Source organism: Monodelphis domestica, chromosome 2 (assembly GCF_027887165.1).
Source record: "Monodelphis domestica isolate mMonDom1 chromosome 2, mMonDom1.pri, whole genome shotgun sequence".
Classification (NCBI taxonomy): domain Eukaryota; kingdom Metazoa; phylum Chordata; class Mammalia; order Didelphimorphia; family Didelphidae; genus Monodelphis; species Monodelphis domestica.
The window spans coordinates 18215407-18227697 of NC_077228.1; the positions used below are offsets into that span (position 1 = coordinate 18215407).

A 12291-nucleotide genomic window follows, 5' to 3' on the forward strand; every position below is an offset into this window, starting at 1 on the left:
TTTTCCTTTTGGTCCATGAAGGTGGGGAAGTCAACAGTTCAGTGAGCAGAAAACATTTCAGCTTCTACGTCAAATGCAGCAATATGGTTAGAGACCTGCCAAAGTGGAAGACGGTCCAAGCTGTAACCTAAGTCAAGAGAAAATTACTTTGCTGCTAGGTGCTACATATGGCCTCTGGAAAGCATATGGCACTAGGAATGTGGGGAAGAAAAGGTCAGTTCCCAGGCTGAGCACGGGGATTGGACTGCAGTAGGAGGGGAGATGGAAGGCGAGAAGGAATGTTGTATTATGGGAATGAACACATGAAAAAAACCCATTGCTTTTATTAGGTGCTTACTAGGTTCAAAGCCCAGAGCTAAGCACTAGGGGTATAAACAGAAAGGGCAGTCATGCTCTCACTTCTAATGGAGGAGAGAACAAATAAATGCTGTTTCACCTGTAAGTCCAGTAGAAAGGTCCCATGGACCTTAGGGTGTAGCCACAAAGCAATAAATAGATGAGGTATTAGACTGGAAATCAGGAGATTATAATCACAGAATCATTGATTTTGAGAGTTGGAAGAGACGTGAGGCCATTTGGTCCAATCCTTTCCCAAGTGTGGTGAAGTGTTAACACTGGAGTCAGAGCACCTGGTTTCAAATCCTATCCCTGATGCCCACTACCTGAGTCAGAGGTGATGGGTTCAAATTCTCACTTTCCCACATAATACCTGGATGACCTGGGACAAATCACTGAATATCTTGGGGCTTCAATTTTCTCACGCATAAAAAGAGGAGGTCAGTTCCTGGTCCCTTCAACTTTAGATCTATGACTATTTGAATGACTTATGTCCCTGCATGCTCTAAAATTCTCATTTTAGAAGTTATAGAGAGGAAATTAATGCCATGTTCTATTGTCACTACTTTTCCGTCTCCCCACCTAATGGCCTATTTATACCCTATATAAACCAATCAAGGTAAAAAATGAAAACAAAAGGAAACGATCAAATGCCTCTCAGGGCAGGGAAGTCACAATCCTGATGCCATCCTATGTGCTTGGAAGTATTTGGAAACAGAGATGAGTGATGGGGATGTCCTTTGTGAAGCCCCTTCCCCAGCTAGCCCTATTTATCTCCCACGTTAATATCCATTGCCTTTCATTAGAAGTGTCGTGAGGCACATTTAGGATGACTCAGGGGCCATTGCAAAATGACAAGGGAATGGTCTAAGTTGTCAATGACTGTAAATTACTGGTGCAGGTCTCCAAGACTTATTTATTTCAATGGCTGTAGAACTATTAGGATTTAGTGTCAACTAGCTGTGATGTCTCGAAGATGCTCTGCGCCTCATTTCCTGGATGATAAGAGAAGGTAGTTAGACCAGATGGCTGCTGGTGGCCTTTCTGCTCCAATCTATTCCATTCTAAGATTTCTCCCAGCCTGACATTCTATGATCTTTAAGCTCTCCCAGCTCTGACAATGTGAATTCTAAGATCCCTTCCAGCTCTGTCCTTTTTAGTCCCAAGGGCTGATCTAGCTCGAACATTCTATAAACTCTCAGGGTCCTCCTGGTTCTAACATTCTCTGTTCTGAGTCTGTTCAGCTCTGACACTAAAGGTTCTAAGATCCCTCCCAGCTCTGATATTGTGAATCTAGCAATCAACAAACATTTATTCAACAATGCCTGAGTGCCAAGCGCTGTGCTAGGCTACAAAGAAAGTGTTTTTTTTTTTTTTAATGGTTCTTGAGTTGCTCACAAGTCAATGGAGAAGGCAACCTGCAAACTACTATGGCCACCGGAGACAGACAGTAGAAATAGGACATCATCTCAGAGGGAAGGCATTCGGGTAGGGAACCAGAAAAAGTTTCCTGTAGGAGAATGAATCTGAATTTTGAAGGAAGCCAAGAAGTGGAGGTGAGGAGGGAGACCATTCCATCATGGCAGACTGCTAGTGCCAAGGCATGGAGATAGCGGATAGACCCACAAAGTAGGGAATAGCAGTAAGGTACAGTCAACAGATCCTCTCAGAGGCAAGTCAAGTGTTTTGAAGAGAAGACAGGGAAGAAGAGGTCCAGTTGTAAGGTTCTAGTCTAAGCTGCCTTCTAGCTCCGACATTTTAGATCTCCATTTTGCTCTCAGCACAGTCTGTGTTTGAAAGTTCCTTCCAGCTCTGGGGTTCCACATTCTAACATACATTTTCCATGATTGGGGAAAGCTGAGGAAGAAGAGGAGGAAGGCTGTGCCATCTGAGCAGGAGAGGGACAGACTGGGTAGTAATGTGTGGTCTCCCTTTTACCTCCAGTCTAGCCAGATTTGGGACAGCCTATTAACCCTCCATTTCAAAATGGCATAAATGCTTCTAAGACAAGGGATTCCCTTCCCTCCTGGAGCCTTTGACTTCTCTTCTTGACCCCTTTCTTTTCTCCTTTCTCTCACCCTCTTTCCTTTTCTCTACTCTTGTCTTTTTCTTTTTTCTCTCCCTCCCTTTCTCTCTTTTTCTCACTCCCTCATTTTTTTCCTCTTTCACCCTTCTCCTCCCCCTTTCCCCTTCTCTTTCTTTCTCTTGCTCTATCATAAATAGCTCACTTAAAAATCTTTTCATTCTGTCTCCTCAGGAATCTCAAAGTAGGGCATTTGGTTTCAAGCATCTGGGTCAATAACAGAATCTCACTCTAATTACTATTGATTGGCCATTGTCTCGTTTACTGTAGGTCCAAACAGTGATATTCATTTAGCTTTCCCATCCATAGTCAATCATGCACTAATGAGATCCCTAAGGGAACTTGACATGTGCTTTACCCCTTTGACTTCTGACCTCCTCACAGCTGCATATTTATACTTTGAACCAAACCATTCAACTCCATATTTTTTCAATTATACCTAACCATGTGTGCTATCTGAGTCGATCATTCAAAATGAAGTGCACTTGGAAGGCATTAAAGTAACTAATTCATGTCATTATTCACATAATTTTACCCTTGCGTTATGCCTTCTTGGGGCTGAACTAAGGAGAATTTTGAATGCTTTTCGTATGGTGACCATCCATCCTTCATCTAGAGGGGACGAGATATTGAGAGGTCTAAATAGCTAGTCACAGAATTATGGCTCTAAGGTGGAGATAAGCGGTCCTTACTGGCCCTTCACTTCCCTGATCCTCGGTTTCCTCATCTGTTAAAGAGGTAATGGGACTTGACCTTTGAGATCCCTTCCAATTCTAAATGGATGATCTTGTAAGCCAGAATGGAAGCAAACAGAGGGAACACATGAGAAGTTATGGACGGGACTTGAACAAATCTCCTTTGTTATTATTTTCCCTATTGTACAAATAAACTGAAGCAGAGAAAGGACGAATGACTTCCCTACATTTGTGAAGTCAGTAAGTGGTATGCTTGGGTCTTAAACTCAATTTCTGAGACCAAGAGAGACAGGTCTAGCTGGTCAAAGGGTGCACCATATGGCACAGAGAATGAGAGAACCAAGGCAGAGAATCTCCTCAAAGAAGAGAAAGCTTACAGAGTATTGTGTAAGCTTTAAAGACCTAGAGCCCATATGAGCTACCACTTTTCTTTCCGTGTTCCTGCAAAACTTCATAATATTCTCAGAAGCATCGTAACCAAGAAAAGTAAAACTGACCAAAGCAGCAAAGTGTGGAATGCCCTTTGGATACATTTCATCTACAAATATGAAGATTTCTGGTGCTCAAATAATTCAGTTGTCTGAACAATTCAGATAACTCCATTGATGGTGGCAAAATAAGTGAGACACTATAATGTTCTGCAAAAGATAGGAAGGAAGGAAGGAAGGAAGGAAGGAAGGAAGGAAGGAAGGAAGGAAGGAAGGAAGGAAGGAAGAAAGAAAGAAAGAAAGAAAGAAAGAAAGAAAGAAAGAAAGAAAGAAAGAAAGAAAGAAAGAAAGAAAGAAAGAAAGAGAGAGAGAGAGAGAGAGAGAGAGAGAAAGAGAGAGAGAGAGAGAGAGAGAGAGAGAGAGAGAAAGAAAGAAAGAAAGAAAGAAAGAAAGAAAGAAAGAAAGAAAGAAAGAAAGAAAGAAAGAAAGAAAGAAAAAGAGAAAGAAAGAAAGAAAGAAAGAGAGAAAGAAAGAGAGAGGAAGAGAGAGAGAGGAAGAGAGAGAGAGGAGAGAGAAAGAAAAAGGAGAAAAATGAAGGAAGAGAGGGAGAGAAGGTAGGGAGGTAAGAAGGAAGGAAGGAAAGAATAAAGAACTGAAAGAAGGAGGGAAGGAAGGAAGGAGGGAGGAAGGATGTCTTCCTGAGCAGAACCTCAATAGTCTTAGAATCTTGTTCTCCTTTCCCCCAACAATTACACAGGTATATTACGTGTTGGCAAGATTTCTAGACATGGAATCAAGTGACCTGAGTTCAAGTGCTAGGTGTGCCAATTAGTGCTCTACTCCTTAATTTATTCACAAAACAAGTACAATAATATTTGTGTAACTTCAGATCAACAAATACTTGTTATTCATACCATACTGCATGCACTCTGGCCATCATCCTCATTTGCCTCCTACCCCAACCTTGCATTCTTCCTCTGGATCTCCTCGGTCTAATAAGTTAGTGTTTATCTCATCTTGCCCAAGCCAGATCTTCATGCCACTTTCTAGGCATCTAAACAGCATTCCATAGTCTTCATGCAACCCTCTTTCTAGTTCTGACATATGAATTGTTTTTCCTACAGGGGTTGTCTTGTTTTATTCTATTTGTAAAATTAGCATTTCATGTAATGCTATCTGTCTCTTTAAATTCTGTCTGTCTATCTGTATGTCTATCTATCTATCTATCTATCTATCTATCTGTCTGTCTGTCTGTCTGTCTGTCTGTCTGTCTAGCTACATGGCTACCTCTCTGTCTGTCTATCTATCTGTCTATCTGTCTGTCTATCTATCTATCTGTCTGTCTGTCTGTCTGTCTATCTATCTATCTATCTGTCTGTCTGTCTGTCTGTCTGTCTGTCTGTCTATCTATCTATCTATCTATCTGTCTAGCTACATGGCTACCTCTCTGTCTGTCTGTCTATCTATCTATATCTTTCTATCTGTCTGTCTGACTAGATATGTTATCTCTTTATCATCTATCTATCTGTTTGCCTGTGTGTCTATCTATTCATCTATCCATCTATCTAAATATCTATCTATCTCCATATCTTTCTATCTATCCATATATCCATGTATCCATCCATCTATCTATCTGTCTGTCTGTCTACATATATAATATATCCATCTATCTGTCCATCTGTCTGTCTGTCTGTCTGTCTCTGTCTCTCTCCTTCTCCCTTCCTTCTCTCTCCCGCAATGATCTAGCCTCTGTGCCAAGTACTAGGGATCCAAAGCCACAACCACAACCACATGAAGGTAGTATCTGCATCCGATCTTCCCAGTTAAACCATCAGCTAGTTGAGATCAGGAACCCTCCTTCCTTAGGTTGCCTTGTTTCACCTTGGCACTGAGTTTAGACCACAGTAAGGACTCTGTAAAGACTTGAGATTCATTCCTCTGGATGCTGGACTTAATGTCAGAGGGCCTGGGCGTGCTGTGGCCATTCGTTGGGTCTACATGTCCTCTAGCTCAGTGACAGGCACATGGTCAGTGGTCTGAGCACCCTAATTATTAGACCTCAGAACTAAGGCCAAGGTTTGAACCCTGTTCTTTAAGGCCTCCCACCTTGACCTTGGTCTCAGAAGCCAGGGCTATGGCTTCCTGTTAGAGAAACTTGAAATGTATCTGGCAGTGTTGGACGGATGAACCACAAACCAACATGAAGAAATCCAGCCTCTTCAGCCACCAGTAACCCCGTGATTAGAGGTGGTGTAGAGAACAGCGTTAGAGCTGGAGTCAGGAAAACTCAAGTTCCAATCTGGCCTCAGGTCCTTCCTAGCTGAGTCAGTGGCTGTGACAAAGTCACGTAACCACTGAGTCTCAGTTTCCTCATCTGTAAAATGAAGGTGCTGGGCTTGATTGCCCGTAAGGTCCCTTCCTGTTCTAAGCCCATGATTCTAGAGCTGTCCCAGTGTAGAATGGGGAAGAATAAATAGTAGACCAGATTGTAGGGGAGGGCAGTCTAAGCATTGGAGGAAATGAGGAGAGTTAGGCTTTTAACAATGGGTCAATGTGAGCAGAAAGAAAAGAAGGAAGTCAGGGAGAAGAAAGCTCTAAGGGGAAGAGGCCACACTGGCTGGAGTGAGAAATGCAGAAAGCCCTGGAACCAAGAGTAGTGACCCCAAGTGATGATGACGTCTGGTAATCCACATAGAGTCAGCCAAAGAAAAGCCAAAAAATGGATTCAAAGAGAAAAAGCAAACATAGATATCATTAAAAAGATAAAGAAATAGAGCAAAGCTTCATTCTGCTTAAAAAAAAAAAAGGGGAGGAGTCTGTGATAAGATAACATTGAAATGAAGGCTTCTGAGGGGCAGGGAGGTGGCTCAGTGGACTGAGAGCCTGGTCTGGAGTTGGGAGGACCTGTGTTCAAGTTTGTATTCAGACACTTCCTAGCTGAGTGGCCCTAGGCAAGTCACTTAACCCCATTTTCCTAGCCCTTGCCCTTCTGTCTTAGTGCTGTTACTAGGACAGAAGTAAGGATTAAAAAAAAAAGGGCATTTGAGGCATTTGCTGAAGCATTTTCTTCTCCAATGCCTTCACACAAAACAATGGTCTTATGAAAATTTCTCTCTAACAGAGCCTTAATCTGAAAGCTTTCCTCACTTTATCAATTCGTCTTGAATGTCCTCCCTCTTCTCCCCCACCCCCTCACTGATTCTGTGAGATATTCCTAATTTTTCTAACAGTGAATTCTGGTGAATCAGAAGGTCCTGAAGGTCTGATCTGGAGTCATGGAACATCCCACCAAAAATTGAAATATCCAAATGCTCAGGGTTTTTGTGAGGGGCATTTCCAGTGGGTGCGTTTATCCCCTTTACACCCCAGAAAGCATTTCACCAGTTAAACTGTCAGCTAGTTGAGGCCAGGAACCCATCCTTACTTAGGCTGCCTTGTTTCACCTTGGCACTGAGTTTAGGGGCTGGTTCTCCAAAAGGATGACAGCCAAGAGTCTGCAGAAAATATTCTTCTCTGTCAATATAGTTCTCAGGAGTTTGAGTTAGTGCCCGAGTTTGGCGAGGAATCATCCATGGGCACCTCTGTACTGGTGCACAGTTAGCAAATGTTCAGTTAGTATTGTGGTCCACAAATACTGAAGACTGGAGATGAATAGGTGGGGGGCAGCCCTATGTAGCCTAAACCCTGCTAATGCCTCAGCATGGAGCTCTGCTATGGAATCAAAGACTCCGCAAGTCTCCTAAGGAAGGAAGCCATGCAGATGTTGGAGGACAGCAGCTCTTTCCCTTATTACAAAGGAATACATGAAACTGTGAAGTGTTAATAGTGAGGAAGGATGGAAATCCATTCATTATCCCTAAAGCTTTCAAGTGCACCATCTTTACCTTCCTCTCTGAGAGTGGGATGAAGAAGCAGCCAATGGGCCAATCCATCTATTGGACATCACCAAGTTGCTTAGCAACAGGTGGGATGTGCTACCATGACTCTCTCTGCCTACTCAAAGGAAAACCAAAAGAGCAATGCTTTCTGAAACTGGAGATTTCAATACACCTGAATGCTGACTCTCATTCCATGTTGGCTTGAGGAATCCTGAGTTCTAACCTTTGATCCACCCAGAAAAATCTGTGAGGTATGGGATGTCCTTTAGTTCCTTTGGGTTTCAGTTTATTACTGTGTAAAAAGAAGAGCTCAGGACAAACAGAATCTAAGTTCTCTTCTAGATCTAATACTCTACATTCTTTAATTGTACGTTCTAAGGTCCCTTTTTCAGCTTTGATGTTGTTAAGTAGAAGTCCCTACTACTATTCTGAAGTTTTTGGTTCTAAGGTTCCTTCCAGCTTTGATGATGTTCGATGTTCCAACATTCTATATTCTAAGTTCCCTTTAAAGTTCTTATATCCTATGATTCTATGAGGATAGAGGGAGAAGACAAACATTTTTAAGCACTTCCCATGTATCATATGAAATCATTTCTAGTGATCATTTCTCAAAAGCCCTGGGAGATAGGTGCTATTATCATCCCCATTTTACTGACAAGGATATGGAGGCAGACAGAGGTTTAAAGGATTTGCCCAGGGTCACATTATTACTAAATATCTGAGGCTGGATTTGAACTTGGGTCTTCCTGAGCCCAGGTCCAGTGGTCTCTCTGCTATACCAACTAACAGAAACTTTTTACAAAGACAGTAAAGAAAGAAAGAACAGAGAAAACAGACCTGACAACCAGCAATATGATATGAGTCACTTACACTGGGTAGTACTACATATTAGTACTCCTACTACAAATAACAGTAATAACACTGACACCAAAAATACTAAAATGATAACAGAAAAGAAGAGGAAGATGATGAAAAAGGTAAAGAAGATGGAGAATTCAAATGTACTTTCAGGTTTTCAGAGTGCTCTGCCTATGTTACCTGTTGAGCCTCATAGCGATCCTTGAGTTTGGTCATTGTTATCATTACTCTTCTTTTTCAGATGGGGAAGCTGAGACTGAAAAGCGTTAAGTGACTTGCTCAGATCATACTGAGAGTAAGTTCTAAGGTAGGATTTCAACTGAGATCTTTGATACTGTGAAGATTGGATTTAGCTCTCCCCTGATTGTAACACTAAAGATACTTAGCTCTTCCTTTATTGTGAAGGTCAAATTGTAATACTCTGATTGTAACAATGAAGGTACTTAGCTCTTCCTTTATTGGGAAGATTGAATCATAATCCATGATCTATCTTTAGATTTTAATCTCCCAAAAGGTGATAACTCAGTATTTTAAGTAGATCTACCCATTTTAAATACAAAAAGGTGTTAAGTAACTACAAAAGGTGAACTAACAAAAAAAAAGATGTTAAGTAACCCCAAAAGATATAATGTAAACCAAAGAAGATGTGAACTAAAGAGTGGGCATCCCTGGAGAAAAGCATCTGCTATGATTGGTAGATGTGAAATTTAGGGGAGGTGACACAAGAGAAAAAGATCTTTAAAAAGAGGACCAGAAGCCAGAAGAGAAGATATTTCAATTCAGTTCAAAATCGAGGAGATCTCTAACTTGGAGTTGGACTGAAAGAACTGGATCCCTGGAGTAACTCATGCAGGAGACCACAGACTGCTTTCATTTTAGATGGTCACCCTTGGTGAGTGAAAGGCTGACTTAGTGACCCCTTTTTTTCTGGAGGCATGAAGCCTCCAGGAAAGGCCATCATCTTGAGATTTTCTTCCTCTGGCTGGAGCTTAGAAATTTTAACTGGTATCAGTGGAAGTGGGAGCTCTATCTCTCTCCCTTCCTTTTCTCTCTTCCTTAATATCTTCCCTCTTTTGTAAATAAACTACCATAAATTCCTTTTACTTTAGTAATTAATTTTGGGATTTAGAAATTAAATCCCTGGCAACCACTTATATAAATATTCAGAATCCAACCACAATTAAATTTAACAATACCAAGGCAAGCTCTCTATTGGCCAGGTTACCAAGCTTTTTAGACAATCTCTTAGTTCATATGAAATTATATTTATAAATAATATATTTAAATTCTATTTAATTTAATATTAATATTAATAATTAAATATATTAATTATATAATATAATTATATATGATATAATAATAAAGTATATTAATAATTAATAATAAAATTAATATTAATAATAATTAATAAAGTAATTTAATTCTGAGATTTAAATTCTAAATTCCTAGCTAAGCTACAATAATTATTAATATTCTCCCCTTAGTTTCCTAAGACTCAATAATACCCTTTATTATATTGGGATAAAATAAGGGTCCCAAAGACCAAAATGGGGTTCATTTGTTACATTCTTAGTAATAACTCATTCCATGTAGGAATTCTCTCTGCAACTTTCTCACAGGTGGGCAGAGACTTTACTTGAATAATTTTAGGGATCAAGCACTTATTATTTCACGAGGTATCTCAATGCATTTTCCAACCTTCTGGATTGTTAAAAAATTTTCCCCCAAACACTGTGCCAGATTCTTCCCCTTCTGAAACTTCTGCCCAGTGATACTAATTATGCCACACAAAGGTGAGCCTGTTACTTCTTCCATCTGCCAGCCCTTCACAGACCTGGAGATGGGGATCATGACTCCGTAACGCGTCTCTAGGTTAAATATTCCAATGTTTTTTTTTTAAATATTATTATCCTCCCATGACATAGTTTTCAAACTCCTCAGGGATATAATCTGCAGACTTTATCAAGATACACCTACTGCTATTCAAGAAAGATGTCAGACAAATAGCATCTCCCACAAGAGATGGGCTGTTGGAGAGCTACGTGCCATTCTCCCTGTCCAACTCTGTCTTTCCTCCAGTGCTACCCTGGACCTTGTTCCTACTAATTCCTGCTAAGGTGTTAATAGATAACTCAAGTGTTAGCTGATAAGAGATTAAGATGTCATCCTTCCTTGGGGCATTCACATTTTCAAAGGAGAACCCTTGAAAACAAAATCCTGTAAGTCCTATAGGATTTAGCAGTGTCTGGCACATGGTGGTTGCTTAATAAATGCTAGATGACTGGTTGACCTAAAGGAATGAATCAGTAAGGGTTGACATTGACATTTTTGCAGAGTGGGATGTTAGTTATCATTCTGTGATATGGGAGGACTCACTGCCTCCTGAGCTAGCTCATTTCACTCTGCAAACAGCTGGAATCAAGAGTTTTTCCTCTGAACAGTTCTAAATTGCATAAGACCATAGATATAGAGCTGGAAGAGAGGGGGGAGTCCAACTCCCTCATTTTGTAGAGGATAAAGCCAAAGCCTAGGGAGAGTAAGTGGCTTTGAGTCTCATAGGTACCAAGTGCCAGGGGTGATTTGAACCCATGTCCTCTAACTCCATAGTCAATGCTCTCTCCACTGGACCACAACTACTGAATCCTGGCCAAGTTGTGTTCTTCCCCTTGTTGGTTCTATGAGCTTGGTCAAAGCGTTTAATCTCCCTAGAGCTCAGTTTCCTCATTTGTTAATTAAAAGTTGGGAATAGAAGACATCAAATCTCTCTGACTCCCAGTTTTTCTGATCCTTGAGTCCTCCCAGCCTCCCCAGCTTTGGGAAGGGAACAGAAGCAGTTTAGCCCCCTTTTCCCCAACAGCCTATTAGATACTTGAGGGCAGCTACCTTTTCTTCTCCAGCCAAATATTCCCAACTCTTCTATCTGATCGTCCCAAAGATCATTGTGATGGCTCTACACTATCCTATGAACCCTCTTCTGCTGGTCAAAGGCCTTCAAATGTGCAGCGAATTCTTTGCAGTTTTGAAGCTTATAGAAAGCATTTATTATTAGACCTTTCCATCCTATTGGTTAGTTCTGCTGAATTTTCTCCTCCTTTCTTTTTTAATTCTTTGTAATACAGGTTTGTTCCTGGGAAAGGGGAACATTGGGGAATGTAGGAGATATGGAAATAAAAGTTATCAATAAAAATATTCTACTACATTGTAAACTCATTGAGGCAGGGATTGTGTTTTACCTCTTCTTTTATCTTCTGGCACATGATAGGCACTTAATAAATATTTACTCTTTGATTATTGATTAATGTAATTTAAAGATTGGGCAGTTGGGTGGCTCAGTGGATTGAAAGTCAGGCCCAGAGATGGGAGGTCCTGGGTTCAAATCTGAAATCTTCCTTGCTGTGTGACCCTGGGCAAGTCACTTAACCCCCACTGCCTAGCCCTTACCACACTCCTGCCTTGGAACCAATACACAGTATTGATTCTAAGACAGAAGGTAAGGGTTTTATTTTTTTTTAATGGGTGCTCAGTACTAAACACTATACTTCCCAAATGAGAGGACCATGGGCGTCACATCACCTTAATTCAGGTTAGTAGCCAAGATCACATTAATTTACTATTGTATGTCTGATATACTGCACTACGGATCCAAAGGGACTTATAGTTCACTAATCATTGTAGATCTCTGTTCTGAACTTCAGTTTACTCATCTGCCAAAGCCAGGAATGGACTAAATAATAATATTCACGGTCTCTTCCTGATCCTAAAGTTTGCCCTGCTTTCTCATAGGCTATCTTATGAGAGCCCTTTGGGGCTCATCTGGCAAGTCTATTCAAGAATTGCCACAAAGCTCTGGCTCCCCAGTATCATTGCTTGAAAAAATTACACCAAAACTTAGATGCCAATGAAAGGCAGTATGGGGCAGGGCAAAGACCAATGAACAGAGTCACAAATCTAGGGTCACTGTCTTGTCTCCACCAAGTCCTTCTGAAGCCTCAGTTTGTATGTCTGTAAAATAG

The 12291-nt window shown here is 40.9% G+C and overlaps 1 protein-coding gene across 2 annotated transcripts in view; it reads right to left on the reverse strand.

The window, feature by feature from the left end:
• The window catches only part of FGGY (FGGY carbohydrate kinase domain containing), a 582083-nt gene that overhangs the window by 112804 nt on the left and 456988 nt on the right, over positions 1 to 12291 (reverse strand). The gene's annotated exons all lie outside the window — the stretch shown is intronic.